Source organism: Marmota marmota, unplaced genomic scaffold, assembly GCF_001458135.2.
Source record: "Marmota marmota marmota unplaced genomic scaffold, marMar, whole genome shotgun sequence".
Taxonomy (NCBI): domain Eukaryota; kingdom Metazoa; phylum Chordata; class Mammalia; order Rodentia; family Sciuridae; genus Marmota; species Marmota marmota.
The window spans coordinates 6,017,388-6,023,113 of record NW_026000020.1 but is presented as its reverse complement, the minus strand read 5'-3'; the positions used below and the strand labels follow the sequence as shown (position 1 = coordinate 6,023,113).

Here is a 5,726-nt window from a genome sequence, read left to right as displayed (position 1 = left end):
ATTTAAGAAGTATTCATCTAAAAACTGGTAATAACTTAGTAATTTAGCTAACCTCAATTGTCCCCCTTGAAGATTTGCAACATCCAACTTCAGACCCCTATAAGTGGTGCCTGGAAGTCCCCAGTCATTGCCCCCTTTCAGAATCACAGGTATGATAGATGCGCATCCTGAGCAACCAGTGGAAATTGCCCTCCACCCTCCAGTGACACAGAACTTCTCCAGAGCCACCTCATCGCCTCACAGAAAGAGAACAGAGATTGATCAACCAGACCACAGTTTGACCAAGACTGCTCGATTATACTAACCTCTTGCCTCACCCTCCCCAAATTCTTACTTCCTGTATTTTTTAATTTGTGAAATGCTTCATGAATTTGCATGTCCTTGCACAAGGGACATGCTGATCTTCTCTATATTGTACCAATTTTAGTATGTGTGCTGCCAAAGTGTGCGCTCTTCCCCTGTTAAAACCTAAGGCCCTGTTAGCACAGCACCCTGGAGACAGGGCTGAGCTGCTGAATCTAATTTTGGTCTTCCCAGTATGGCCATATCAATTAAAGTTTTCTTTTCTGTGTGGTTCTGGGAGTGAGTGGCCAGACCTGGTTTTTTGCCCCTCCCCCACTAGCCAGGCCTCTGTAACAAACTTCAATTGTTGTTTTGACAAATGGGGGATTGGGGAACAGGCTCCAGGCTGAAGACCATCGCACTAACTTGACTCATGCCAAGAGTTGCAATCTGTGGGGACACCTCAGTTTCTGTTCATTTTGCTCTCTACCCACATTAGTAAATTACCACTGGAGGTGGACTATAAGAGACTCAAATACATTTTGGCTTCAATTCCAGCCAAATGGAATGGATGCTGGGCAAATTACTTGATTTTTTTTCTGGCCTCCATCTCCTCTGTAAAATGGGTTTTGTAACTAAGAAATTTGCAGATATTAAGCAAAATGTGTTTATAAAACATATAGAATAGTGCCTTGCTCAAAGAAGATTGTCAAAAGTGATTATTATTATGCCTTTTTCAAAACACTAGGCACAGTGGACTTTCAAACATCGTTGATCAATTTCTTTTTTATTATTTATTTTTTGGTACTGGGGATTGAACCCAGGGTTGTTTTGCCACTAAGCTACATACCCAGCCCTTTTAAAAAAAAAATTTTTTTTTTGAGGCAGGGTCTCACTAAGTTGCTAAGACTGACCTTGAACTAGTCATCCTCCTGTCTCAGCCTCTGCCTCTGGAGTTGCTGGCATTACAGTATGCGTCACTCTGCCCAACTCGTTGATCAACTTATACCCCTCCATCATTCCAAAAGTATTTTAGAAGGCTTACAAGAACACTTTCATTATTCTATTATACACATATATCCATTATACACATATCAAATATGTATATATATAAATATATGTATTATATAAATATATGTATTAAATTTGGAACCAAATATATGTATATATATAAATATGTATATCAAATATGTATATATATAAATATATGTATTAAATTTGGAACCAGGAAGAAAGAATACTGTTGGACTTTTTGGAGTTCTGTTTCATTGGCTTCCCAGGTGAATGTACCCAGTCTCCTGCCATTCAACACCATCTGGATCCTTTCAAGTTTCAACTTCATGTCACCAGCCAGACTTTACTGTCTTTTTGCTGTTGCCCTCTTGGGTCTAATAGACATCTTAAACACACATGAATGCGAAATCCTTCCCCTAAACCTGCTCCACCCACAGCCCTTCTTATCTCCAAGATGACTCTAACATTTGTCCACACAGATCAACACCCACCCTGGGAGTCATTCTTTATGTATCTCCAGATACATCCAGAATATCACCACCTCCACTGCGACATGAGCTGCCTGGCTTTCTACTAGAGATTCCTAATAGATCCTCCTGTTTCCACCTGAAAGGGAAAATTTCCACTTACAGCACTTGCCTATTAGATGTCAAAATGGAATGCTATGTTATACCATACCTGGTGCTAACCAACTGAAGCTGACAAAGGTCTGTGGACTTTGACCCCCTTGCCAGGCCCTTCTAAGACCTACCTGAACTCTGTTTCTGCCCAGTGAACAAAGAGACATGCTTTATCAATGCTGTTCCACCCCATAGTGTTGATTTTCAACCTTTGATTAACAACCACCATGAAACACTCCCCCCACCTCATCCCCGCTTTCCTCTTTCTAGCACTTAAAAAGCCAGGACTTTTCCTGATTCTTGAGATTTTCCCCTGATGAGTTTCCAGGCCTTGAACCTTTCCCCTGATTAGATTCCATGCCTGGCAAGTATATAAACTCAGCAACTTGGTGGTCTTTGCTTTATATTTGACATAAATTCATACCTTTATTGTTAACCGAAGATGCAGAATGATTCATTTAAAACATGAAATGTTTCTTTTCCCTCCTGCAGTGGCTCCCATCTCAGGATCAAAGTCAAAGCTCTTGGGAGGCCCCGGCTCCAGGACCTGGCTAGCCTGGTCTTTGATGTTCATTCCTGCTGCGGTTCTCTGGGCTTCATTTACATCAACTGGACTGTCGCCATTTTGTTCCTGGAACATCCCCAGTATGCTTTTGGGCCCTACCTGAAGCTCTTTCTCACTAACACCTTGGCTGATTTTTAATCTGTCCTCAGCCGTGTCCTTCATCTAGTCCAGAGTATGACCAAAGCCCTCGACAAGTGCATGAGAAGAAACGTAGCATATTGTCTGTGATCTTCAGTACACAGAGGAACCTGCTCAGACTTAAGTCCTGGACTTTGTGAACCGATTTTTTTATTTTTATTTTTAAGAATAACACTAATGGAACCCCACTGAAGAATAAGGCACAAAAATAAGCAGACTTAGTCCCTGATAGGTTTCTGCTGGTGTTATTCTAAAAAGAAAACAAACAAACAACCTGTTGTAGTGGTACACATCTGTAATCCCAGTTATGTGGGAGGCTGAAGCAGGAGGATCATGAGTTTGAGGTCAGCCTCAGCAACTTAGCAAGACTCTGTCTCAAAAAATAAAAAGGGCTGAAGATGTAGCTCAGTAGTAAAGCCACTGTGTTCAATCCCTAGTATGGGGGGCGGTGTGGAATTAACACACAAAGCCTAGGGCTTAAGCCTGTTAAAATTACTAGGTTAGTTACCTAGGCAAGTAGCCTAGGGTAGGGCAAATAACTTCAGGCAAGCACTTCAAGCTGAAGGGAGAGAGAGCAGCTTCTGAGGTGGTGGGCTGAGCTCTGTCACTGTGGATCCCTCCCTCCTATTCGAAGGTTTTTTTTCATTCATTCCTTAAGAAAACTAGATTCCTTTGCAGTTTCCAAATCCACATGACCCAAGGTATCATCAGTGACCCCAAGCACTACCACTCACACACACCTTAACTTAGATGTAGAATTAAGCGTGATTTTGTTCAATAATCTTCCTTCCAAGCCAACTGGCATATTTTACAAGTCTGTGTTAATCTTTCTACAATTCCTAAGACTTTTTTTTTTTAATAACAATCATCCTAGTTTGAAAATGAGTCAAAAACTCAGCCTGCCCTTTTAAATTCTCAACCGTCTCCAAAACCCCTCTTTCTCTCTCCTACACTTATTATCCATCTTGTGACTTTTTAAAAGTTTCATGTGACTTGATGGCATTTCCATGAAAAGGAGGGAGATGATTTCTTGAAGTCAGGGGGTAATCCTGTATTTTTCTTGTTCCTTCCACCTTCCCCTCACTCTCCTCTCTAGTACTCAATTAGTAATTTGACATTGATTTTCAGGCTTCCCTGAGTTCAGGAACATTTCTAAACACCATTATTAAAGAAATCCGTCTCACCCATCATTCAATTGTATTTAAAATTGCAAGGTTTGGTGATAATTAGCAGCCTTAGAAAGCCATTCAGGGAAAAAAAAGTCATCGAGCAATGTGTGGAGGGACTTTGTGTTACAACCTCTATTATTTAACTATAATTGAAAAAGTTCCAGGAACAAGGGCTGAGAATGTGGCTTAAGTAGCAAAGAGCTTGCCTCACAAGCACTGGATACCCAGAACCCAGAAAGAAAAAAAAAAAAAATGATCCAGAACTATTCAGTAAGGTCAAGACCAACAAATTCACAATGCAGATGGAGACCAGAAACAATGAACAGCAAAATTTGATTTTTGTTTGTTTTGGCAGGGCTGAGGATTGAACCCAGGGTCGTGTGCATGCTAGATAAGTGCTCTACCACTGAGCTATATCCCCAGCCCCAAAGTGCTAATTTGTTTTATATAAGACAGTAAAATTATAAAAATTTCTGAGACAAACATGAAACAAAAGTGACACAATCCTCTCTCCTAAGTCTCACCAAAGCCCTGGAAATACTGTAAAGAATTTTGGCACTTGTCAGGACATTTGAAACCAACTTCAGCCCAAGATGGCGACTGATAATGGCCAGGCCTTGCAGCATCTGGCAGGACCTTGGAAAGCCCCACTTTTGTCCTCCAAAGAAATTGGATGCTCAGGACCTCTCCAAGGCCATGCTTGCAGATATGGTTCAACATGTAAGGCTTGAGTCCCACCTTGCACTAACTCCTCTTCTCTAGTTACTCTGTGACCCTGGAAGGACACCCAGGTTCCTTTGGTCATTAACACGATACACAGAGACTTGTATGTCTCTGAGGTATGCACAGATTTGTGGGGCCTGAGCCTGGGCCAAAGAGAGACCTGGGATGTGACACAGTGACTACACATGCTCCTCCCTGCCTCCTGAGGACCAAGGTTGCCAACACAGATCCTCTCTAGCCACAGCCACCCTGTTCCTGATGGAGATGCTTATTGGAGCCTCACCAGCTGTGTCTGGCACATCACCTGTCCTTCCTCTGAGAGCATGCTCCCCTGTCCAAAGGCACACAGATTTATTCTTTGTGATCTAGCCTTCTCTGCCACAGTGGACATGAACTTCCACCCCAGGCTGGCCTCATCCATTTGAAATTCTCAGTAAGAGATTAGATTCTGAAGAAAAGTCTGAGTTATATAAGTGGCAGAGTTTATACAGGACTGTCCACTATCCCCTCTGCTGAGGTCCCCAGAGCTGCTCTGAGCTCTGCCCTCTCAGGACGGGTTGCTCAGTGTCATAGTTGTTTTCTGTTGCTATAACAGAATACCTGAGATGGAATATAAATCGTCCATTATAAATTATTCATTATAAATGAATGAACAGGAATTTATTGAGCTCGTGGTTCTGGAGGCTAGGAAGTCCAATGGCACGGTGCCAGCGCCTGGTGAGGGCTTTCTGGCTGCATCATAACAAGGCAGAGGGCATCACGTGGTGAGAGAGTGGGAACGTGCAAACCCAGGTCTCTCTTCCTCTTCTCATAAAGCCTCTAATCCCATCATGGGGTGCCACCCTCATGACCTCATTGAATCCTAATTACCTCATCAAAGCCCCTCCTCCAGATACCTCAACATATGAATTTGCAGATTAGGTGTCTGCAGGAACTTTTGGCGGGGGACGTTCAAACTCAGCATTTCCACAAATGCTATGAAAAAATTCACACGCACAATGGGGGTGGTAGAAGAGCTTTTCTTCTCTGCTGAGTGCTGTGTGGCAGGAAGACTCTAAGATGGCCCCCAAATATCTATAAACATTTTCTATAAACAAATTCATCCCCTCTTGAGGATGAACCACATAACACTTCAGTGGAGAAGAACATGGCCAAAGCGTTGTGATCTTACTTCAAGAATAGATTTTAAAATCTCTGTGTATGTCTGTTCTCTTT

The 5,726-nt window shown here is 42.3% G+C and overlaps 1 non-coding gene across 1 annotated transcript; it reads right to left on the bottom strand.

Moving 5' to 3' along the window:
* Positions 1 to 347: 347 nt before the first annotated feature.
* LOC125618872 lies at positions 348 to 451 on the bottom strand. The gene has a single exon (XR_007350253.1). It is a non-coding gene; the product is annotated as a U6 spliceosomal RNA (small nuclear RNA).
* Positions 452 to 5,726: the final 5,275 nt, after the last annotated feature.